General features: G+C 36.5%; 1 long non-coding RNA gene across 1 annotated transcript in view; it reads left to right on the forward strand.

Annotated features, from left to right (window-relative positions):
• Positions 1-2890: 2890 nt before the first annotated feature.
• LOC103884740 overlaps positions 2891-25478 on the forward strand; it is a 39257-nt gene continuing 16669 nt past the window's right edge. The window contains exons 1-3 of the long non-coding RNA XR_647481.4: positions 2891-5454; positions 9370-9460; positions 15224-15324. This is a non-coding gene — a long non-coding RNA (uncharacterized LOC103884740). The remainder of the gene's footprint in view (positions 5455-9369; positions 9461-15223; positions 15325-25478) is intronic.

Here is a 25478-nt window from a genome sequence, read left to right on the forward strand (position 1 = left end):
GTAGATATTTGAAAATTGTTAAAGTATATGTATTCATAATTTAGAAAATATTTCTATTTCTGTGACAAATGACATTGGTGGTTTGATAGGAATAATGTTGAATCTTTAAATTGCTTTCTATAATATTGATTCTACATTATACAAGCTCATTCCATGAGTTTGGAATGTGTTTTCATTTATTTGTGTCATCTCTGATTTCTTTCAGCAGCATTTTGTAGTCCTCCTTTTGGAGGAATCTTAAGGGTTTTCTAGGTACAGAATTATATTGTCAACAAAGATAGTTTGACTTCTTTTCCTATTTGTATGCCTTTTTTTAAATTTTTTTTATTTTTTTTATTTTTATCTTGCCTGCTTGCTTTGACTAGGGCTTCTGGTACTATGTTGAGTAGGAGTGGGAAATGTGGGCTTTTGCTCATTCAGTATGATGTTGACTGTGGCTTTGTCATAGATGGCTCTTATTATTTTGAGATATTTTCCTTTGATGCCTACATTGTTAAGGGTTTTTTTTTTTCATGAAGGAATGTTAAATTCTATTGAAAGCCTTTTAGGTATCTATTGTTCAACAATACAAGAACAATTAACTGAAATTTCAAAATACAAAAAATGTCAAACGACACATAAAACTAGGCATTGAAGGAACATACCTCAAGATAGTAAGAGCCATCTAAAACAATCCTACCGCTAATATCACTCTATGGGCAAAAGCTCAAATCATTCCCCCTGAGAACTGGAACAAGACAAGGATGACCACTTTCATCACTCCCACTCATTATTGTACTGTATGTCCTAGCCAGATAAATCAGGCAAGAGAAAGAAGTAAAAGGCATCCAAATAGGAAATGAGGAAGCCGAGTTATCTCTTTTCATTGATGATATGATTGTATACTCAGAAAATCCTAAAGACTCTACCAAAAGACTCCTAGAACTGAAAAAGAACTTTAGTACAGTTTCAGGATACAAAATCAAAGTACAATGATCAGTGGCATTTCCATACACCAACAACATCAAGGCTGAGAGTGAAACAAAGAATCTTACCTACAATAGCCACAAAGAAAATGAAATGCCTAGGAGTCCAGCTAACTAAGGAAATGGAAGAGCTCTACAAGAAGAACTACCAAACACTGCTAAAAGAAATCAGAGATGACACAAGTAAATAGAAAAACTATTCTTGCTCATGAATTGGAACAACCAATATCAAAAAAATGGCCTGAACTGAATCTGAATTTACAGACTCAATGCTATTCCTATCAAACTACCAATGCCATTCTTCACACCACTGTAAAATACTATTCTAAAACTCATATGGAACCAAAAAAGAGCCTCAATAGACAAAGCAATTCTAAGCAAAAAGAACAAAGCCAGAGACATAATACTATCTGATTTCAAACTATACTTAAGGCTACAGTAACCAAAACAACATACTATTGGTACAAAAACAAATACATAGTGAAACAGAATAGAAAACTCAGAAATAAAACTGCATAGTTACAACCATCTGATCTTTAATATGGCTGGCAAAAGCAAGCAATGGGGAAAGGAATTGAATTTTCTTTATTAATTTTATTAAATACTCCCTATTCAATAAATGGTGCTGGGATAACTGGCTAGCCATATGCAGAAAATTGAAGCTGGATCCTTACCTTTCAACATAAACAAAAAATAACTCAAGGTGGATTAAATATTTACATGTAAGATCTCCAATTACAAAAATCATAGAGAGATGCTATATATATATATATATATATGTATATGTGTGTGTGTGTGTGTATTTTTTTTTTTTTTTGAGAAGGAGTATCACCCTTGTTACCCAGGGTGGAGTGCAATGGTACAATCTTGGCTCAGTGCCACCTCCGCCTCCTGGGTTCAAGTGATTCTCTTGCCTCAGCCTCCTTAGTAGCTGGGATTACAGGCACACGCCACCATACCCAGCTAGTTTTTGTATTTTTAGTAGAGATGGTGTTTTGTAATGTTGGTCAGGATGGTCTTGAGCTCCTGACCTCAGGTGATCTATCCATTTCGGTCTCCCAAAGTGTTGGGATTGCAGGCATGAGCCACTGCACCTGGCCAGAAATACTCTTCTTGACATCAACTTTGGCAAATAATTTTTGGCTAAGTCCCTAAAAGCAATTGCAACAAAATGAAAAATAGACAAGTGGGACCTAATTAAACTAAAGACCTCCTGCAAAACAAAAGAAACTAGCAACAGAAAAAACAGACAACATACAGAATAGGAGAAGATGTTTATAAACCATGCATCCAATAAATGTCTAATATCCAGAATCTATAAGGAACTTACAGAAGTAAGCAAGCAAAAAACAACCCAATTAAAAATGGGCAAAGGACATGAACAAACACTTTTCAAAAGAAAACAAGCAAGTAGCCAAAAAGCCTAAGAAATAATGCTCAGCATCACCAGAGACATGCAAATCAAAACTGCAATGAGATACTATCTCACACCAGTCACGATGGCTATTATTAAAAATGTCAAAAACAACAGATGCTGATTAAGTTGCAGAGAAAAGGAAATGCTTATACATTGTTGGTGGGAATATAAATTAGTCCATCCACTGTGGGAAACAGTCTGGAGATTTCTCAAAGAACTTAAAACAGAGCTACCATTTGATTCAGCAGTTCCATTACTCAGTGTATACTCAAAGAAAAATAAATCATTCTCCTAAAAAAAACACATGCACTTGTTCGTTCATCACTGTGCTCTTCACAGCAGCAAAGAGATGGAATCAACTTAAGTGCCCATCAACTGTGGACTGGATAAAGAAAATGTGGTAAATATACACTATTGAATACTATGTAGCCATAAAAAGAATGAAATCACGTCCTTTGCAGTCACCTGGTTGCAACTGGAGGCCATAATCCTAAACATATAACAAAGAAACAGAAAAGAAACAGACAACCAAATACTGCATATTCTCCCTTATAAGTGGGAGCTATATATTGAACATGCATGGACATAAATATGGGAATAGACTTTGCAGATTACTACAGAGGAAAGTGAGAGAGGAGGGTGAAGGTTGAAAAACTACCTATCAGGTACTTTACTCACTGCCTGGATGATTGGATCTGTACCCCAAACCTCAGTATCATGAAATATCCCATGTAACAAACCTGTACATGTACCCCTGTATCTAAAATAAAAGTTGAATTTAAAAGAAGGCACATTACTAAAGGTGATACGTAATATCACTACGCATGCATAACAATGCCTAAACAAAAGGAAGACAATAGCAAGAGATGCTAAGGATATGAAGAGATTGGAGCTCTGACATAATGTTCATGAGTAGGTGAAATAGTGAAACTACCTTGGAAAACTTTTTACAAGCTTTGCGTAAAGTTAAAAATAATCTGATCTTTGAGCAATAAAATGAGTAATGCTAGCATACGTCGTTAGAAAGACTTTTAAGAAAACAGATACATAAGACTTATTCTTAACAGTGACAAGATTTGAGACAATAGAATTTATTTTCTTGGATGAATAAATACACATGATGTGGGTATTCATATGTTGATATACTACTGAGCAATAAATACTGTATTGAGCAAAGAAGTCAGATACAAAAAAGTACATACTGTATGATTCCATTTATATAAACTCTAGAACAGGAAAAAACAAATGATGATGATTGAAATCAGATTTGTAGTTGCACATGGGGGTGGCATAATCAATAGGAAAGGGCACTCAGACATTTATGGGATGTTGGAATTCTTCTATATTTTGATGAATGTGTACATTCAACAAAAATTATTGAGCTATGTACTTAAGACTAATTCATTTTATTGTGTGTAAATTATACACCAACTTTAAAAAGGGAGAGGGGAACAAGATGTGGTGACATAAGTGATAATCTGGTGAAGAATATTAATTTTATACTATAGAAAATGTGTTCCAATTTATATTGTTAAAAGTTAGTTTCCTCATCCTTTCCCAAGCCTGTTACTTAATTAGAAATTTATGACTTACATTGTTTCAAATTGAAATAATTATCTTACCTCTTTAAAGGATATTGCTTTAAATTGAATTGGGTTGTTACTATGAGGGACCTCTGTTTACCAGTCTTCAGTATAACCCTGTTTTTTACTACTGAGTTTTTAATGCCTATTTTCAATGTACAGTGTGTGTATTCCGGAATGTCTGATGCCATCATGAATACTAGGTGCTTAGGAGAAGGACACATTCGATTTTGAAGTATTGTAGTATTGAATCAAGATTAAGTGGTGTGGTATAAACTATAGTGCAAAGAGTGAATTTAGATATATTTCAGAGGTAAAAAACTACTAAATGAGATAGTTTAGATGATTAATAAAAAATCTTACATTTCTAGAATTCACAACTGAACAGATGGTGGTGACAAAGAAGGGCAAGTTTTTCAAGAAGTTCAGAAGATTGATAGAGGGTGTTTGATTTTGCACATATTAAAGTTGAGATCATTATGAGGACATGCCAAGTAGGAATTTAACATGAAGTATGGTACTATTAAATAAAGAACTAGAGAGATTAGAAGTCACCTATGAGAAAAACAAAATAGATTAAGGAGAATGTGTACAATGAGAAGGGAAGAGACCCTGGTATAAACCTTGAAAAAAATCTAATATTTAGTGGCATGGGTAAAGGAGAATGCCTCTGCATGAGAATTGAGAACAAGTGTCAGAAGAGATGAAAGTATTAAAAGAAGAGTTTACTATCATGAAGCCAAAAGGAAACTGTCTCAAAACAGGATTTTAAAGAGGTTTAACAAAGGCAATGGTGATGTATATACAATAAATGTCATTAACGAGTGTATCAGGAATGTTCTGGTAGAATTTTAGTAACCTGCAAACTCAGGTCTCAGATGAATTAACAATGTTATGATTTTTAGGTTGTTCATTTTTTCTTGTTATTGGAATCGATATGATACTATTTCTGCTTTCTACATCATAAAAAGTAGTCAGAAGTCCATTAATATGTATTTTCTTTGCAGAGATGACTCATTGCCATGAAGTAGCAGTGCCATGTAGTAGACACTGCCATGAAGCACAATTATAACATGACAACACCTACAAACTAGACCGAATGATCTGATCATGATCATTTCTCCCCTACATGCTTTTATACCGGTTCCTGAAAACGTGAAAGTTGGATTCCATGTGTTAGTGTTTCCTATGTTTGCATTTGCCTTTATGTCCGTGAATATCTTCAAAGAGAAATATTTCTAGGTTGACTAATACATTTTAATCTTTTCAAGAGATTATAATACATTTTCCCATTTTTTAAATTCATTGAGAGATGTGGTAAGATATTAATTCTCTGATAAATGCCAGGAGTGAATTCCTGCATGAAAACAGGAATGAAGTATAATTTGAGGAAGAATAAATCCTAAAGATGAATACATCAATGAAATGAGAAGCTAAATTATTGGGCTGGATTAACCAATGGGATATCGAAGTCATTTAACAAATAAAGGTAGGAGGTAGACAGAGGCATATGCTAAGTGTTCAATAAATGAGATAATGACTACAACACCTGCGGCTGAAAGCAAAGAGCGAAGAAACAGTATATTATATCCAGATTATGTGGACTTTAATGGATCAGGTTTTATCTTTCATTTTTACATTGATAATAGAAAGGGAGGGGTAGTAATGGTCTGGAATAATAGTATTATTCCACAATGTTTGATTGCTAATCCTAGGTTCTAGGAACTGTGCTAAAAACTGTACATAGATTACCTCATTCAGGTTCTCAAGGTGAAGGATTTATTAAGTGTATTTGGTTTAAAACCCCAGTAGACTGAAGGAAAAATCTATGGCTTAGTATATCATACTGTTTGAATTAGCATAAGTGGGGAGCCTGAAAGTCCTGGAGAAAAGATATTATTTTTTGAATGGAGCCAGTCTTCAGTTAATAAATAGATGTAAAGAAAAAATTCTCTGACATAATGGAGGTGATAGATGATGGAGAGACACAACTGTGGAGAGTGGAGTTGAGAGAATAAAAACGGTTGGGATAGACCGGGCTCAAGAACATGCCAAGACACTTGGGAACAAGACCTGAAGGATACCAGGGGCTCTGAATTTTGAGGGCTGACTTTTGAAAACAAGGATAAATGACATCCCAAGTTTAGCATCAGCAGTTTCTTTAAGGAAAAGGGGCACTGGATTTAATGACCAGAGGAAACGTCTCACTCAGTTTCATTCCTGAAGAGGTACAAAGCAAAGTCTGAATTCTCTGTTCACTTTGCCTGTGATAAGGGTGAAGGGGTGGCCTGCCCCTCCACACCTGGGGGTATATCTCATCAGGTGCGACGAGAGACTAAGAAAACAAGTAAGACACAGAGACAAAGGAGAGAGAAAGAACAGTGGGCCCAGGAGACCAGTGCTCAGCATACAGAGGACCTGCACCGGCACCAGTCTCTGAGTTCCCTTGGTATTTATTGGTTACTATTTTCACTATCTCAGCAAGAGGGATGCAATAGGAAAGCAGGGTGATAGTGGGGAGAAGGTCAGCAAGAAAACATGTGAGCAAAGGAATCTGTGTCACAAATAAGTTCAAGGGAAGTTACTATGCCTGGATGTGCACGTAGACCAGGTTAATGCTTCTCTCCATCCAAACGTCTCAGTGGAGTAAAGAGTAACAGAGCAGCATTGCTGACAATATGTCTCGCCTCTCGCCAAGGGCGGATTTTCCTCCTATTTCAGAATAGAACAAATGTGCAATCGGGTTTTATACTGAGGCATTCAGTTCCCGGGGGCAGGCAGGAGAAAGAGGCCTTCCTCTTATCTCAACTGCGAGAGGCTTTCCTCTTTTACTAATCCTCCTCAGCACAGACCCTTCACGGGTGTGGGGCTGGGGGACAGTCAGGTCTTTCCCATCCCACGAGGCCATATCTCAGGCTATCACATGGGGAGAAACTTTGGACAATACCTGGATTTCCAGTGCAGAGGTCCCTGCAGCTTTCCGCAGTGCGTTGTGCCCCTGGTTTATCAAGAATGGAGAATGGCGATGACTTTTACCAAACATACTGCCCGTAAACATTTTGTTAGCAAGGCACATCTTGCACAGTCCTAGATCCCTTAAACTTGATTCCATACAACACATGTTTCTGTGAGCTCAAGGTTGGGGATAAAGTTACAGATTAACAGCATCTCAGGGCAAAACAATTGTTTAGGGTACAGGTCAAAATGGAGTTTCTTATGTCTTCCTTTTCTACATAGACACAGTAACAGTCTGATCTCTCTTTCTTTTCCCTACAAAGGGGAGTCTTTGTGACTCAGTCTGTGCATTCAGGAATTCCCAGTTGGTAGTGGCATCTGTTTATGAGAGACACTGGAAAAATATTTCCCACATTTCTTGGAATATAATCACAATAGAGTAAGGAATACAGAGATATTTATATAAACATAAACCCACATTTTAAAAACAAACAAAAATATTATTTATGACATTTTGTATCTAATATCATTTTTTGTTAAAATTTTCTATGATTTTTCAATCAACTATCTCCTGAATGCCTGCAGTGTGCCCAATATTATGTTTCAAGGTGTGCATATAATGGTGAACAAACATAGACATAGTCACAGGTGTTAGGATCTTAGGAGGCTTTTAATTTGGTGAAGAGATGGGAGACAGGCATTAGTAAAATAATCTTCAAGTGAATATAAAATTACAAACTGAAGTGCACACTTGGTGGAGAAGAACATGAATCTATAGCAGCATGTAACAACAGAAATAACAACAAGAAAGTGGTTATTCTGGGGTGAAACGAAAATGTCCCTAGGAGAATTATGTTTCTTGTGAGATCTGAAGGATCAATAATTGTTTTGTGGGATTTTTGTTTTTTGTTTGTTTGTCGTTTGTTTGTTTTTTAGACGGAGGTTTGCTCTGTCTCCCAGGCTGGAGTGCAGTGGTGCGATCTCTGCTCACTGCAACCTCCATGTCTCGGAAGAGTCAAGCAATTCTCCTGCCTCAGCCTCCTGAATAGTTAGGATTACAAGCGTGCCACCACACTGGCTAAAGTTTGTTTGTCTTTTAGTAGAGACAGGGTTTCACCATATTGGCCGGGCTAGTCTTGAACTCCTGAACTCAAGAGATCTGCCTGCCTTGGCTTCCCAAAATGCTGGGATTGCAGGAGTGAGCCACCACGCCTGGCCCAATAATTGTTAATTACGTATAGTGGCTGGAGGGAAGTCATGAAACAGTGTGTCAAGAAAAGGGCACAGACTCTTCATCGGTCCTGGAATGGGAAGGAACATGACATCTTAGGCCCTTGAAAAAGGCAATTCTAGCTAGAGAATGAACAGGGTGTGTCTGAGATGAGAATGGGAAGATAGAGGGAAGCTGCAGAGCCTGATAGGCCATGTTGAGGATTTAGGTCTTTTTCTTCAAGAGTTGGAAACCAGTTTAGGGTTTTAGAATGAACAGATCTGATTATATTTGCATTTTGAAAAGATAGCTGTCTGCAGTATAAATTGAAGGATGCTGAAGTTGGAGGCCAGGAGACTAATTAGGATGATATTGCCTAGCCTGGGCCAAAGATGATAGTAACTTGGACCTCTGAGTTGGCAGAAATGATAGAGATAATTGGATAATTTGAGATATGTCAACAAGAACTGGCATTCTGAATTCCATTAAAACTCTTGCAAATAGTATCTTTAGCACTTCAGTACTTTAAAATACTAATAATTTGAACTTTTCTCATAAGTGTATTTTTTCTTGCTTATTTAGATAATTTCTCTTTCCACAATAGCACAATTAAATTGCAGTGATATTTTCATGGAATCAAAGTAAAACTACACTATTTTATTCATGGTAATATCAGTTATATGTCTTTTGCAGATATTTCTTGATCGTTAATTTTTCTTGTCTAATTTTTGTACACATTCAAATTTTCCCAATATTCTTCCCTATTACACACGCTGGGATGTGACTGACACAACAGCTATTTCATATTGGAAACTAAATATTTTATTTAAATGAAATGTAGTCAACTTAGTTGATGAAATATTTCTATACCCCTGAAATTTTTCTTCTGAAAATAATAAATGTTTTGCTGAAAACTGTTGTCACTCCTTCTTTTGTCATCACTTTCTTTTCATTTTACTGCAACATTTACCACTTCATAGCCCATGCAATTTTCCTCTTATAGGATGAAGATGGAGTGTGCATTGCTCTGTCTACATTTGGATGGCTACTGCCCCATTTAGCTAGCTGTAGACAATTGGCTCATTTAGAAAACATTTCACCATCCAGGCAGAAATATGTAATGAAAGAACAAAAAAGACCTTTGAAGATATTTCTTTCTAGAAAATCTTGGAAAAATAATCCTGATAATCTTCTTACAGTAAAAGGTAGTTACTAATAAATTATTTTCATACATGCCAGATACCCTGATGTGCATGAAAGAGCAAAGGATGTGTAGTCATAGTACTCGTGTTAAGGTCCTGGCTCAACAAGTTTCTACTGTGTGAAGAAGGTAAGTTAATCACTTAATATTTTGCCTCAGTTTCCTCATTGGTAGATAAGCATAATAGCATGTTCCTTCCTCACAGCGTTGTTGAAAAGAGTAAAGAGAATCAGACTTGTAAAGCAATCCTTAAAACTGTGATTTCTCACCTATCATGCATTTTAGAGCATCAAGGGGTTCATGTCATGCGTTTTAGAGCATTAAGGGGTTCATGATATCTTATGCAAAATTGCAAGTTTTTGTGCATTTTCCTGTACAAAGAGTTAACTAAATTCTTAAACTAGTCCCTGATCACTTCCATGGAATATTAACAACTGCTTCATGCAGTGCTAGAAGTTGCCAACATTCGTTGTTACTTTTACTATTGGGAGGTAGCTGGTGCAACAGAAGGAGCACAAAATTTATAGCCATGCACATCAGGAGATGAGCCTGGACAGGTCACATGTTTACTCAGCAGCAATGGCTTAACCACTCTAGGTCCAATTCCTTAATTCTTACAATGAAATTTATAATTCTATTAATAATTATGAGGATTACAAATTAGGAACGCAATTAATATTAATTCCTCAGTTTCTCCCCTATATTTTTTATGTCATTATAAATTTAAGAGAAATAATAATCTTGAGAATTCAAGATTCTCAAATAAAAAATCTCATTTTTCTTAAATTTGTAATGACATAAGATAAAACATAGTAATTTATTTAGAATAAGGATTCAAATTGTTAGAAGATTTTTCAACCAATTTTTTACTGGTTTTAAGGATTAGCTTAGTAAAGACACTTAGGCATATTTCGTGTCTTTATTTAAATTTTGAGAACTCTCGCTAAACTGATTATTTCTGTGTGAAATATCAATAAATCCTTTTTCTCTTTATTATAAAACAGAGTCAAAGAGTTTTTTTTTTTTGTTTTTTTTTTTTTTTTTTTTTTGTTTTTTTTTTTTTTCCTGATGCCTAATAAGTGTAGGCCTTGTTTATCCATATAATCCTTGGCTGGAATGAAAATATAGTCTGTATTATTTTCTTTGGGAATTTGTCCTTTTAAGTTAATTTATAAATTTAATGTGGTCCTTTGACTGTCATGTTACCTAGTAGATAATTTTCTATCTTGAATATAGAACATCTTTAAAAAAAAACATTCACAGTCTTCAAGCAGTACATTAGATTTGTGGGATTTACTGTCTATTAGGAGCCATAGGGAAAATTGGCCAATATATTTCTTCATGAAGTACTTTCTAATGTAGAAGGTTTATGTACCTTTAGAGTTGGAACAAAATTTAAAAGCTATGCTCCAGTTTTTCTACTATGTATGGAGGGTAATAATGGATCTATTGCTAAGTACTCAGAGTAATAGCTCCCCGTTGTCCATAACATGGCTAGCATTAATGTATTTCTTAGTATATGCTAGTGCTTGTACTTAGTCCATCATTTCATCCTATTTAATTTTTACAACCACTCTGTGAGGTAGTTTTATTTCTCTTTTAAAGTTAAAGAAGCAAAAGATTCTAAAAGTTTGTTAAAGGACATTGTATAAGACCACATAACTAGTAAGGGGTAGAACCTGAATTCAAATCTAGATCTTTTTAATTTTAAACTTGTGCAATTACTACGATCACCATTATCTTATTCTAAGCTCACTCTAAATTCTGTCTATTGGAATTGTATTGTAAACAAACTATACTGTATTTTTTATGTATTTTACTCTACTTTGTAGGCATGTATTGTAGCTACAAGCCAAGTAAGTGACTAATGACAGTAGCTGTGGGTAATTAAAGGGCTAAATTGTTAGTGTATTTTATTTTGCTGTGCCTTGGTATTCAAGAATATGTGGCAAAGCTAATGCCTACATTTTCTTTCAAGTAGGTCAAAGGACCAAATGGGAACTAGCTTGAGTTCAATAGCTTTTATATGTACCATTTTTTATGCCTAATATACAAAATCTTTTCTGTTATTCATGAGGAGTCTCCCACATGAATAAAATAATGTCAGTTTCCTTTATTGATTGAACATTTAACGGTCTATTTAGCTTTGTTCAAATCCTGTTGGATTTGTTTTTATTAATTAATCATTTTATGTTTTATTCTTTCAGTATTGTATGAGTATATGTCACTCATATTTAATTTTATCCCCTTAAAAATAGCTTCTTACACTCAGGCATTTTACCATTTGTGTTGAATAAATTACATTATGAAATATTTTTGTATTGAATGTATTAAATTATAAATTAAAAGCTCTTTGTAATGGAGGTCATCTTTATATTCTAACATTTAATGTGAATGGCTGCATGTTTCTTAAATTAAAAACACACTGATGGATGAATCCCACGAGCTTCTAGCCAAGTGCATGCCCTTTCCTTGCTTTCTACAACACATTCCTCTTGTCATCCAAGTATAGAAGGACATTGTTTCAGCAATATTTAATACTCCCCCCTCTCTCTTCCTCTTCTCTCTCCCTCTCTCTTTTTCTCTCTACATTAATCCTTTACTATTGTATTGGCATACAAATATCCTATTATATGTCATATAAAAACAAACACAATTTTATATTGGGCTCACATCCTCTTTCTTCTTTTTACTGTAAAAATCCATGTATGTATTATTAATACTTAATATTTCCAACTTTGCTTATAATTCTCACTTGAAAGCCATCCCAACTAGGTTTTTACCACTACCACTGCTCTAATGAAGCACTTTTATCAAAGTCTACAATGATTTCTACATGGCAAAATCCATTGATCGAGTCCCAGTTCTCATCCTAGTTGAACCATCAGTAGTATTTGAAATGGATGACCTCTCCTTATTGAGACATTATTTTCATTGTATTTTTGTTTCAGTCTTCCCCATACTCTACCCCTCCTCCTCTGTCAATTGCTTTTCATCTCCCAGAGCTGTGCAAGTTGAAGAGTCTCAGACTCAGGACTCTGGTTACCTTTTTTGTTCCTCCTACAATTATGCACTTGGTACTGTCATGCAAAATAACAGCTCTATATGCCAACCCCATGTCTATGCCTTCAAAATCTCTACTTGATTATTGTGAGCTCCACAAATGTGTTTATCCAACTGACTAATTAATATTTTCATGCATATATCTAACACTTATGACAAACTTGACATATCCTATACTGAACTTGATCTTTTAGTTGCTCAGGCCACACTTGGAGTTTTCCTTCATACCATTTTGCTCTCATATTTCACATCCAAATCCAATAGCAAATTCTGTCTATTCTATCACCAATAGGCAAAATTCAACTTTTTCTTTATTATCTTCATGGTTACCACTCTTATCCACACTATCTTCATTCATCTTTCACCTAGATTACTTACACAGGCTTCTACCTTATTTCTTTGCTTCTTATAATATATTCTCAACCCATCTGTGAAAATATTATTTTATACATAAATCAGATGACATTGCTCTTCTTGTTGGAAAGCCTTCAAAGACTGACCAAGTCACCCAAAAAGTAAAAGCCAAAGTCTTTGCTACAGCCTAGAAAACACTGTGAGTTCTGGCCATGCTACCTCTATGGCATGGTTTACTACTGTTTTTTCCCTTACCCAATCTTCTCTCAGCCATAGTGTGACCTTGCTAATTTTTTGGAATGTTCAGCAAGCTCCCACTATAGTGGTTTTTGTATCTGATACTCACACTGTTTTGAGTGCTTTCATCATGTTTTTGTGCAAATATATTTTTCTTAGTAAAGCCATACCAAACCGTCCCACATAAAATATAGCAAGGTACATTCCTGACAGCCACTTTTGTTCTTTCTCTCTTATTTTGTGTTTTCTTGTGTATGTGCCAAAGGCAGGGAACTTGTTTTATTTGCTGTTTTATCACTAAGGACTGGATCATAGTGAGAACTCCATAAATATTTGCTGCCTGAATGAATGAATGAATGAATGAATACAGTGACTCCCATGTATAATGTTCTTCTGCTCTGCACTGTCAAAGAGTGGGCCTTCAGGCCGGGCGCAGTGACTCACGCCTGTAATCCCAGCACTTTGGGAGGCCGAGGCAGGTGGATTAGGAGGTCAGGAGATCGAGATCATCCTGGCTCACACGGTGAAACCCTGTCTCTACTAAATAAACAAAAAAATAGTTGGACGTGGTGACAGGTGCCTGTAGTCCCAGCTACTGGGGAGGCTGAGGCAGGAGAATGGTGTGAACCCAGGAGGCGGAGCTTGTAGTGAGCCGAGATCATGCCACTGCACTCCAGCCTGGGCGACAGAGCGAGACTCTGTCTCATAAAATAAAATAAAATAAAATAAAATAAAATAAAATAGTAAAGTAAAAAGTAAAATAAAATAAAATAAAATAAAATAAAATAAAATAAAATACAAGAGTGGGCCTTCAGTGAAGCTCGAGCGATCACCTGATCGCCTTAGATATAGACGCTTTGGGCTGGTCCCTAGGTTGCTCCCTGTTAATTCGAATCTGCTCCTATATCTTATTTTTGGCCAAATATATTGTAATTCTGATTCCATTCTTGGACTCGTTTTTTCCATCACTTCTCTGGTATTACACTCTGTGCCACAAATACTGTGACATGGAATCATCTGTAATGGCCTTAATGGCTATCTACTAATAAGATTTCACTGCTTCCCTATTAACAGCTACTGACTTCATACATAACTACAGGAGTAAGTCTAAACTGGTCAAAGATAACCATTATAAGATTATTTAGATGGCCACTGTGATTGCTGCAGTTAATGCAGGGCTAAGTTGTTATGCTCACAGCATTTACAAAGCAGCGATGATCATTTCAGAATGAAGTTTAGGATATTGTCTAAAGATTTAGGCATATAGACAGTCTCCTTCTGCATAATGTGGTTGATGTTGATGAAGTCCGCTACTACTGCTGCCTTTTACTACACGCCTGGGAAATACAACCAAATGATGAAATTAGCAAATGAAAAAAAACTGGAATGTTGAAGAAAGGAGCCAAAAACTGGAATGCTGAAGAAAGGAGCCAACTAAACTTGAATTTTCAGTTCCTTGATGAAATGAGTCTCCCTGAATACTTAAGCAAAAACCAGGTTGTTTTATGTTTTGTTTTGTTATTATTACTATATTATTTTCTGCTAAAAAATCATATTAAAATATACTCTTATTAATTTCAGACTACTCAAGGGCATGTAACTATTGTAACTGGCAATTTAGAAGCCAACTGCTATTCCTGGCCAAGCATGTCCAGGAAAAACAATAACAACTCATGTTGAGGCTATTTGGAAGGAAAAGAGGGAAATAGAAGGGAAGAGAGGGAAATAGAAGGGAGGAGAGGGGAGAGGAGGGGAGGGGAGGGGAGGGGAAGGTAGAGGACCGGAGGAGAGGGTATGGGAGGGGACGGGAGGGGAGGGGAGAAAATGGAGACTTTCCAAGGGATCATGATATACAGAAATTAAAATTTTGGATTTATGTCCTTCAAAATGAAAAGGAATCTAGCTATTATATCATAGCCTTTTTAGAAATTTTCCAAGGAAGAAAAGATTAGAAACTTAATTTACAACCAATTTGATTGACTTTTTCCAAAAATAATTATAGACATTGTATACAGATACAGATGCTCCTCAATTTTTGATGAGATTGCATTTTGATGAACTCATTATAAATTAAAAATAAGTTATAATGCATGTAATATACCTTACCTATCTAACATCATAGTAGAGTTTCTACGGAATGCATGTGGCTTTCAGTCCATGGTAAAGTCAAAAAACTGTAAGCGGAACAATTGTGGGGTCTGTCTGTTCTAATAACCATGTTTAATTGTGTTTCCTCAGTCAAACAAAATGATGTTCAAAATTCTTAACATATTGGAGATACTGAGATACACATAACTTAAACTCATTTGGAGCCTGATGCAGTCTTTCTTCAAAGCCAGGTATTATAGAGCTGTGTGAGAGAGACCAGACTTTTAGATACCCCTGAATTGAAATGACTAAACTCATCATTTATTGTTTGTCTTTAATTGTGATAAAGTACATATAATATAAAATATACCACGTAATCATTCTAAGTGTATAGTTCAGTAGCATTAAATGTGTTTCCATCGTTGTACAAAGATCACCATCATCCATCTCCAGAACTCTTCTTCTTGCAGAACTTAAACTCTGAGTCTCTAGATACAGGACATACTTTTAATCACATTGACCTATGAACAATTATATATATCAACACATTATAAATATATATGTGTGTATTTATGTGTGTATATATTTATGTATATATATACACACACATATATTTACTTCCCTTGTAGATATATATGTATATATGTAAATATATATGTGCATATATAAATATGTATGTGTACACATATAAATATGTGTGTGTATGTTTGTGTGTATATATGCAGATATGTGTGTGTATGTGTGTATATATATATATATAGAGAGAGAGAGAGAGAGAAACAGAGAGCGAGAGAGCCAATACTGAAATAATTAAGTAGATGTGGCCAGGCATGGTGGCTTATGTCTGTAATCCCAGCACTTTGAGAGGCCGAGGTGGGAGGATCACTTGAGCCCAGGAGTTTGAAACCAACCTGGTCAACATGTCAAAAGCCCCTCTCTACTAAAAATATAAAAAGTAGCCGGGTTTGTTGGCATATTCCTATAATCCAAGCTCTTCAGGAGGCCAAGGCAACAGAATCGCTTGAACCTGGGAAGCAGAGGTTGCAGAGCTGAGATCGTGCCACTGCACTCCAGCCTGGGTGACAGAGTGAGACTCTGTCTCAAAAAAAAAAAAAAGAAAGAATGAAAGAAAAATGTTCTAGATGTGACCAATATCCAATAAGCATTAATCATATAAACATCATTTTATCCTGTTTATGTGAAAGTATAAACAGATACATGAGGGGCAGAGAGCACAGCTGGATTAAGCAGTTGTTTACTATGATATTAAAAGTAATATCTTTTATTATTTGGTTTGTGTAGTAGAGTTCAGGGTGATTTTTACTTTCTTTTTTGTATGCTTTTCTATTGGGAGAGGTTTTTTTTCTCTTTCCTATATTCAGAATAAGCAAGTATTATTTTCATAAATGGAATGAAGTTATTTTTAAAAGAAAATAATCTTACTGGTGGTAGCATCATGCTGGCTGGCTCAGGGAGGCACAGGCGATCATGGCGGGAGTGACGGCGGTAGCAGCAGGGGCGCTGGTGGGACGTCTGCGCCCTGTTTCCCTAAGACAGCCAACTGCGCTACCCCAACCTTAGCACGGCTGGGCAAGACCTGTTTCTAGGCCCAGAGCCTCCGCCGCGGCCTCAACCTCCCTCCCCACCGTTCCTTAGAGCCCACAAGCACCTGGCAGAAGGCGCAGCCAGGACTCGTGGTATCGACCCCGACAGCTGTGTCACCTGAATCTCGCCCACTGTTGCTGCAAGGAAAATGCAGAGAGGAGGCCGGCAGTCCCCAGGGCCCGCTGCCCTGGGAGCTGCTACAATGGGGCTGGGGCGAGTTCCCACGGGAGAGAGAGCAGCACAGTTGGGCACGGAAGAGCAGGTGGAGAGGGGCCCTGAGGTGGAGCTGGGCCCAGATGGTGCCATCTTCCCCAGAGCTGATGGGAGCCGGGGACAAGCAGACAGGAGCTATCCTTTTTGCTAAGAGCTGAACACTCTTCAGGACATCCTGGTCATGGAGAGGAGCTACCCACTGGGGGTCTCCTCTGAGCTGTTCTATGGCTCAGTAAAGCTCCTCTTCGTCTTGCCCACCGTCCACTTGTCTGCATACCTCATTCTTCCTGGAAGCAAGACAAGAACTTGGGACCCACCAAACGGCAGGGCTAAAAGAGCTGAACACAAACAGGGCTGAAGCAGGCCCCTGGCTTGCCATGTTGCGGGTGACAAGAAGGAGAGAAGAGATAAGGCCAGAAGAGCTGTAGCCCTTCAAGGAGCCCAGACCTAAGAGCTCAAGTCATGGCTGTGACACCCTCTGTAGGGCTCTGCAGTCCTTGGCATCTCCAAGACTCTGGAAGCCACTGCGTTTCCCAGTGCCAGTCATAGAAGCTGCTTATTACCTGATCCAGTCACAGCTTTGCAGGGAGCTGGTGCCCCATGCCATTGCCCCATGCTGTGGCCTGAAGGTGCCCACCGCACTACAGCTGGCATGCCTGGCTGCATGCAGTGGCTGGACCCCATGTTAGCCCACACATCCCTTGCCACTCTGCTCCTGGCTTGCCCTTGGCAGGTGTCGATCTGGGCCAATAGTGGGAGCCGAGTGCAGCCTGCCAGGCTGAGTGGGCGGAATGAGCCCAGTGATCCACAGCAAAATTCAGGCAAAGGTGCCACTGGCCACAGAGGTTTCTGGCTGGTGCAATGACACCTTAAGGATGCCGTCACATTGACATGCATTCTCCATTGTTTTAGATATTAAGGAAGTATTAAATTAAAAAATGGCTTGAAATGAATACCTGCTTCCAACAGCATGGGAAGTTAAAGGTTGTTGGAGAGTGAAAGCTACATCCAAATAAAATAGGAATTAACTTGGGCTCAGTTGTGTGATTAATGATTATAATTTTAATCAGAATTCAGAGGAAAGAAAGATCAGTGTAGAACAGGGTATTGAAACAAGGGTTCATGCAGAAAGCAAGGTTATATCTTGTGACCTTTGGTATTGTGATCTAATAGTCCAGTATGAAGTATATGATAAATTCCAACTGATATACTGAATGAAAAGATTTTCCAGTGCATCAATTACATGAGTGAATATCTAGACAGGAACCTGAATAATTGCATGTCTAAAGATGTTAACAGAAATAGAAAAGTATCATTTTATTCCTGTGCTTGTTACATGTTGATATTTGGAGAAAGAAAAGGCCAGATATTTAATTATTGTCATCTTATTACACTAAACACCATTTGTTTTCCCAGGTGTCAATCTTGTAACATATATATGATCTCAATATTGGGGTATTAAATTCCCTTGAAACACCCATCATTTATGTTTATTCTCTTACCTATTTGTTTTTCTTCTTGTCATCTCTGCATTGTAAAGAAGATAAAGTGAAAGAGATTTATGTCTGACTGAATTTTAGCATCTGTTCTCTCCTCCCATTATGTTGCTGTTCTATATGTAGTACTGTGCCTGAAAAATGGCCCCTGTCAGCAAGAAAAATTGCATAGCAATATGATCTAATATATTTCTCTTATTCTCGAGGCAGAGATCTTTCTAGTAACTGTAGTACATGACATGTTTATTGTAATGCAATTAACACTTTAGGAAACTACTATTAATTAGCAGAATTATTTAATATGGGCCCAATAATTGAGAATCTACTTTTCTTTTCTACAGGTTCTAAGAGATATTTTATCTTAACTGACAATAAATGAGTTCATAAGAAGGAAAATTTGCATTAAACTCTGGGCAGGGTTGTTAGTGTCTTAACTGGCAAAACCAGGTCATAATGCAAAAGTATATGCACCTCACCCTTTACAAATACCCTGTGTACACAAAACAAAAATTTCCAACCTTTGTCCTTTGAGCAGGAATGGTGAGTTTAATACGAAAACCTGAAGTTTTTCCATATTGGTGGAAAATAAAAGTGATTTTGTTGTTGTTGTTGTTTGGATGGCAAATGATCTCACTAAATAATTGAAGGTGGGGACGTGCACAGAATGTGAAATCTCCATATTTTTGAGGGCTGTCACTCACTATCCCCCGGAGAGTCAAGGTGGTTGTGGAGTTGAGATCAGTTGGCTTCCTGAGTATGGACAGTGCGTGGTGTGCACAGAGGCTATGGTGACATTCTGCAAATTGCCATATGGCTTTAGCCAGCCTCTTTGCCGCTTTGTCGCTGCATCCACAGTCAGGGGTGGGAGTCATATGAGTACCTTATGACTACAGGTTTAATCTCACTATTGAATGTTTGTTTATCTTTTCTTAAACTTGCTAGTGTACTAGGTAAATAAGCACAATTTGAACAGAAAGTGTGCAAATGTTGGAGAAAAGTACACCAGCAAAGACAACTTGAGGAGAGAGGTAGGCAAATAATTAGCTTTCCCCTTCTAGGTAAGTGCTGTGTAAGACAGCACAAAATGAGGCCAGAGCATAGTTTCCAGCACATAGTGTATTAAAGAAAGGATAAATGAATGGATACTATTAGCTTTATGCCTTAGAGCATAAACAGCAAATAATTTTCTATCCTTCAAATCCAAGGCATTTTCTTTCTGCATTTCAAGTATAGGGTAACGATTCTCAGCTAGGGGCTATCCTATTAAAAACACATAGAAAGATTTTGGCAAAGTGCATATCCCTGGAGTGAGTTAGGATTGAATGGATTAGAAGTTGCGAAGAGGCCAGTTGTTTGTGGAATGAAAAATGTAGCAGTTATTCTGATATCCACCTTCTGTTCACACAGCCTCACTGGTGGGAATGCTTGATTAAACAAGATAGCTTCAGACAACATTCTATCTTTAGGAATAAATTAGAATCTGAAAAACAGACAAACAACACATAGCAAACCAACTTTTCTTTCAGTTGGTTTTGGTGTGCCTCACTGTGCCTTTAGAGAACTGGGCTTATGACAGCACCTACCCTGCTGATTTGAAATTTTTTATTATGTCTGCCTCTTAGACTAAACTGCAAGTGTTCAGCTCACACACAAAACCAGAATCCATTAATAAACTAAATAAGCCCCATAAAACATCTCATTAAATTTTTTGTTTTAAAGCATTTACTTCTAAGGGGTAAAAAGTTGACATAACTTAATTCAAAAGTGCTTACCTCTTAAGAGGTGGCATTTAGATACAGAGAGGTAAATAATTCATTAATGCATTTACCATTTTTGGTATGTGCATAGCTATTAAACAGTTTATAGAATGTAGTTTTTAAAAAAGTGCTGCTTTCAATGTAAACCAGAATTTGTTATTAATCAAAATGCTGTACATAATTTTATGTTTGTATTTGATGATTGCTGGCTTTTTATCTTTTATACTTTTTCCAGACTATCCACTTACAATACACATAGAAGTGACTTTAAAATTGCTTGCTTTTTTCTAAGGTAAGAATAATTACATTAATTTTAGGGTTTATTCTAAAAACTGTTTCACAAATAAATAATCTAGCACTTTTACAACCTCATCAGAATCAAACTAGACATGAACTCAGGCAAGGGACTCTACCCTAACCACAAAAGAATAAATAAAGCATCTTATATTTCAGTCAAATGTCTACCCCTCAGGATATTGAGGAGAAGATTATATTAAATATTTGTAATCTTATCTATAATTACTTTGTTTAGGAGCATAAGTAAGAACACTTAGGAGAAACAAAGTTGTTCATGTTATAAAAACAAAGTAATTTTATTACATGTGTTTGTTAAATCTGCTGAGGTTAGACTACTGCTATAGTCTGAAAGTTTGTGTACCTCCAAAATTTATATGTTGAAGTGTAATCATTAATGTGACAGTATTAGGAGGTAGAGCCCTAGGAGGGTGGAGCCCTCATAAGTAAGATTAGTTTCCTTATTAAGCAGACCCCAGAGAGCTGTCTTGCCCCTTCCACCATGTGAGAACAGTTTGAAGGTGCTACCTGTGAAACAGAAAGTGAGCCCTCGCCAGACATTGAATCTGCTAGTACCTTGCTCTTGGACTTCCCAGTCTCCAGAACTGTGACACAGAGATTTTCTGTCATTTATTAGTTACCTAGTTTATGATTTTTTTAAAGCAGCCTAAATGGAGTAAAGCAACTACAATATACTAAACTGTAATCTTGTGGGCAGAAGAAATTAACTTATAATGCTGCTAATACTGGTCACTTGAGAAGAAAAAGTGACTATGAAGGAATTTGACAGAATAGTTAGGTTGACAGATTACATGCTATTATAGTGTATGTAACTGATAAAATAAGTTCTATGTTAAATATAATACATATGTATCATAATCTAATTGCTATTTTTACTCACACACACTCACATGCAGAATTCCAACATTATCACATCCATAACAATTGTTTTCTTATCAAAGTAGTCATTAACATCAGAACTTCAAAACCCACAAAATCATTGAATTAAAAACTGGGAGATGTCTTATAAAACAGTTAATTAAACACCAGCATTTTATTGATGTTGAAAGGTATATAGAGATGTTAAGGAAGTTGGCCACATGACCAAATCAACTGTAATTTAATGGACAGTAATCATATGTATTAGAACTTGAACGACATATAATATGATTTGGAACATAAAAAGTAAGGGAGGAGATTGTCATAATTATTTGAAAGTATCTGTTTGCTTTTTCCATTAGTTTGGAATTTTTGTTTATTGGAATTACAGGGTATTTTATACATTTGGCAAATGCTTTAACCTTTTCTCTAGGTTCCCTATGACTGTGTAATCATGTTTTCCTTCCTTCCACTTGTCCATTCCATGAATATGCAGTGGCGGACTTTTGCTGGCAGTGGTGTAACATTTGATTTGAATGTCTTTGTGTGACACAACACATATTCCAATCCACTCCTCCCAGAGGCCATGTCTCAATGTCCCTCTGGGTTTGTTGCTAACTCTGTGTCCCCTGACAGCCATCGCTCTGCACACTGATGCCAGTAATTCTTCCAGTAATTGGTGTAGTTCACATATCAGGAGTGTGTCCCCATTAATTTCTGTCTTCTGAGAAACTAAAAATAAGTAAAAGCCTTAGCAAGGATTAGTTTTAAATTATAAAATTATCTGTTTATATGATATACAGTGTTTTGCAAGGAGCACATTTTCTGGACCAAAGTTTTTACCACCTGAAAAATAGGGATTAGAGTGTTTACCATGTACACCTTTATGAAGAACAGAGACAATGAACAGCACTCAGCCAGGGCTCAAAGACTAGCAGATCTCTGTCTCTGTACCCTTTTCTTCTCCCATTGCTGACTTCCCCCGCCCCCTTTTTAATGTATTTACTTGTGCTTTCTGAGTGCAGTGAGTTGTGCAGGAATTACCACAAGAACATTAGAGAGCTGCAGAATGAAGCGCGGAATGATGGCAATAGCAAATGGTTGCAGTGGTGTTTAGTGACTACATTATTGGTGTGAGGTAATGAAGGCCTGGCTACAGCAAGGGCAATGGAAATGGAAGGCTGAAGGGAAAACTGTGAGACAAAATGCAGAGCTAAAACTAGCAAGGCTTCAAGTTTAACAAGAGAAAGGTTCTATAATTTAGAATACTGTTTAGATAAGGAATACAAAATAGAGATTAGAGAGAAAACAAGACTTGTTGTCTCTACGTTTTCCTTTGAACAAATATTTTTTAGCGTCAACACGTACAATGCCCCCTCTCCATGCTACTGGGAGACGATAATAAATAAGGCAAAGAAATCCTTGACTTCATGTACCTTGTATTCAATGTCAGGGGTCCTCAAACATCTATTGTAAAGGGCCAGATAGCAGATAGTTAGGTTTCCACGGGCATAGGTCTCTACCTTTGTAGCACTAAATCAGCTGACAATTCAGCATGTAGATTTTTCAATTAAACTTTTGTTTATAGACACTAAAATTTAGTTGTATACAATTTTCATGAATATACCATGAAATACTATCCCTCTGTTGATTTTTTTTCTCTCAACCAGTTAAAGATACACAAAAACTCTGTTAGCCCACAGGCCACTGAAAAGCAGGAAGTGGGATGGATTTAGCAGGCAGCGCTAGTGTGATAACCTGGATTCTGCATTCCGCATGAGAAGTTTGATTTAGCTCAGAAGGAGTTTGAATGCTGTAGGACACTCTTGTCTGGAAAACATTTGGAAGAGTAGAAGCAGAGGAGGAAGGCACGGGATTTGGGGTTACACATGTAGAGTTAGAAATAAAGCACAGAAGTGTTCCAAACACAGAAAAGGAGGTTAAGTACAGACAAAGAAAGAGAGCAGCTGAGTACTGGGACTTAAATTTTCACTAGAACTTAGAAAACCAACTGATTTGCATTCCAATTAAAATCAAAATAGATCCCAGGGAAGGAAACATCAGGCTAATGTTTTATAGAGAAGAAAAAATAATTTTTGAAAGTAAGACATATAATTTGATATCAAGCAATTCACTCAGAGATCAATACTATTTAACACAATTTTAAATTCATGTTATTTTTTGCTTTCAACCTCTCAGAGTGCCACATGAAAAGACATCAAAAACATCAAAAGAGAGGGAAAAACAGCATCACCATGGGCTGCTGAGCACTCTGATCTATATTTTAGACCTTAGAATAAAATTGAGAAAATCAAGCATAGCATAAAGTATTTCTGAAAAAAAATCAGTTAACTCTTTACTATATTTTTGAGAACAGCATTTCCATCCTAATATTTCTCATTATTTCAGCATAGATGCCAGTATAATTTTTAAATTATTGGTTTATTAAAATTTTTTGTGATATTCTTTATTATCAAATAATTGCTTATTCAATGTTATCTGAAAGTACTATTATTTGTTCATGATGTTTATTCAATTTTGTAGTCATTTTAGACATGCCCTTCTCCCTCTTTCTCAATATATAAATTGTTTATAAATCTGTAAACAGTACTCATTAATGCTGATCTAACGTTATAGAGGTTGTGGCCCTGCTGGTTAGTACATACACTCACTCCTCTTAAATAACCAGTAACCTCTGTCACTCCGAGTTTAACTGAAGGCCAGTAGAAAAGTGATATAAAAGTCTGAATTTCTAAGAATCTTTTCTTGGCTGAGAGCTACCAGTGTCAGAGGTAAAAATAAAATATTTTATATTCATCCCATCTTTTTAGATGTGTTTTCCCCTTCTGAAGTAGTTTTGGAAAATAATGGAGGAGATGAATGGAAAAGAGTATACAATGAAAATTTGAGTAAAACCAATGTTAAAAATTAAAAATTCAACAGAATTCTTATAAAGCCCATTACTAACTTACAGTTACTTTTAAGACTGACTTAAATATAATTACGAGAAAATCATCTCCCCCTTAAAAAGTCAGAAACACCAAGTTTTAAAACTCTACATGTTACTTAAGATTTACATAATACATTCTGCAGTCATCTCTGTACAAATGATGACTGACGTGATAGTTGTGACTTGAGGCCTAATTATATCTTTCTTGCCAAAGGTCACTGTGAGCTTTAAGTCTATCACAAATGCAACTTCTTGTAAAGACCACACCATCTGTAAAAACCCTGATGCCATATTTCTAATCTTCCCTGACTCTTGCACTATTGGGACATTATATCTTGTAGAAAATTTAGTAGTTCTCTTGAAGACCTCAATATAAATCCACACTGACACCAACACCTTTGGCTGAGAATCATGACCAAGTCATGATTCTGGGTTTGCAGTCTGTGGAGTTGAGCCAATGAAGTCTGATTTATGCCTAATTGGAAAGAGGCTCTCACTTCAGTTGCCAAAGAAAGCACAAATAAAAGGAAAAAATATATATATTTTATATATATAATATATATAATGATAATATTATATATATAATTTTAAAAAATTATTTAGCTAACAAACAAATCCTTTTCTGGTATACCACATGTTTCCTTTTGTAAATTTAAATCATCATTGTTTCATCTCACTTTGATATAAACCTTTTGTTACCACCTAAAAGCCTCTCTTTCTTTGAAGCACATTTGAAAGAGAAGCTTAGGACATATTCTAAGTAAAACAGTTTTTAATAAATTTGGATTAATTAATTGCCAATATGGATAAAGGATTTATTTGTTTAAAAAATCCCCACAAAACAGTTGGTTTCCCACAAAAAAACTACAGATATTATGTATGTATGTATGTATGTATGTTTGAGATGGAGTCCCACTCTGTTGCCCAGGCTGGAGTGCAGTGACGTGATCTTGGCTCACCGCAAGCTCCGCTTTCTGGGTTCACGCTATTCTCCTGCCTCAGCCTCCTGAGTAGCTGGAACTACAGGCTCTCAACACCACACTAGGCTAATATTTTGTATTTTTAGTAGAGACGGGATTTCACCGTGTTAGCCAGGATGGTTTCGATCTCCTGAGCTAGTGATCCGCCCTCCTCGGCTTCCCAAAGTGCTGGGATTACAGGCGTGAGCCACCGTGCCAGGTCAAAAATCTATAGATTTTTAAGGAAGGATT

The sequence above is a fragment of the Papio anubis genome, chromosome 3 (genome assembly GCF_008728515.1).
Source record: "Papio anubis isolate 15944 chromosome 3, Panubis1.0, whole genome shotgun sequence".
In the NCBI taxonomy this organism is placed as follows: Eukaryota; Metazoa; Chordata; class Mammalia; order Primates; family Cercopithecidae; genus Papio; species Papio anubis.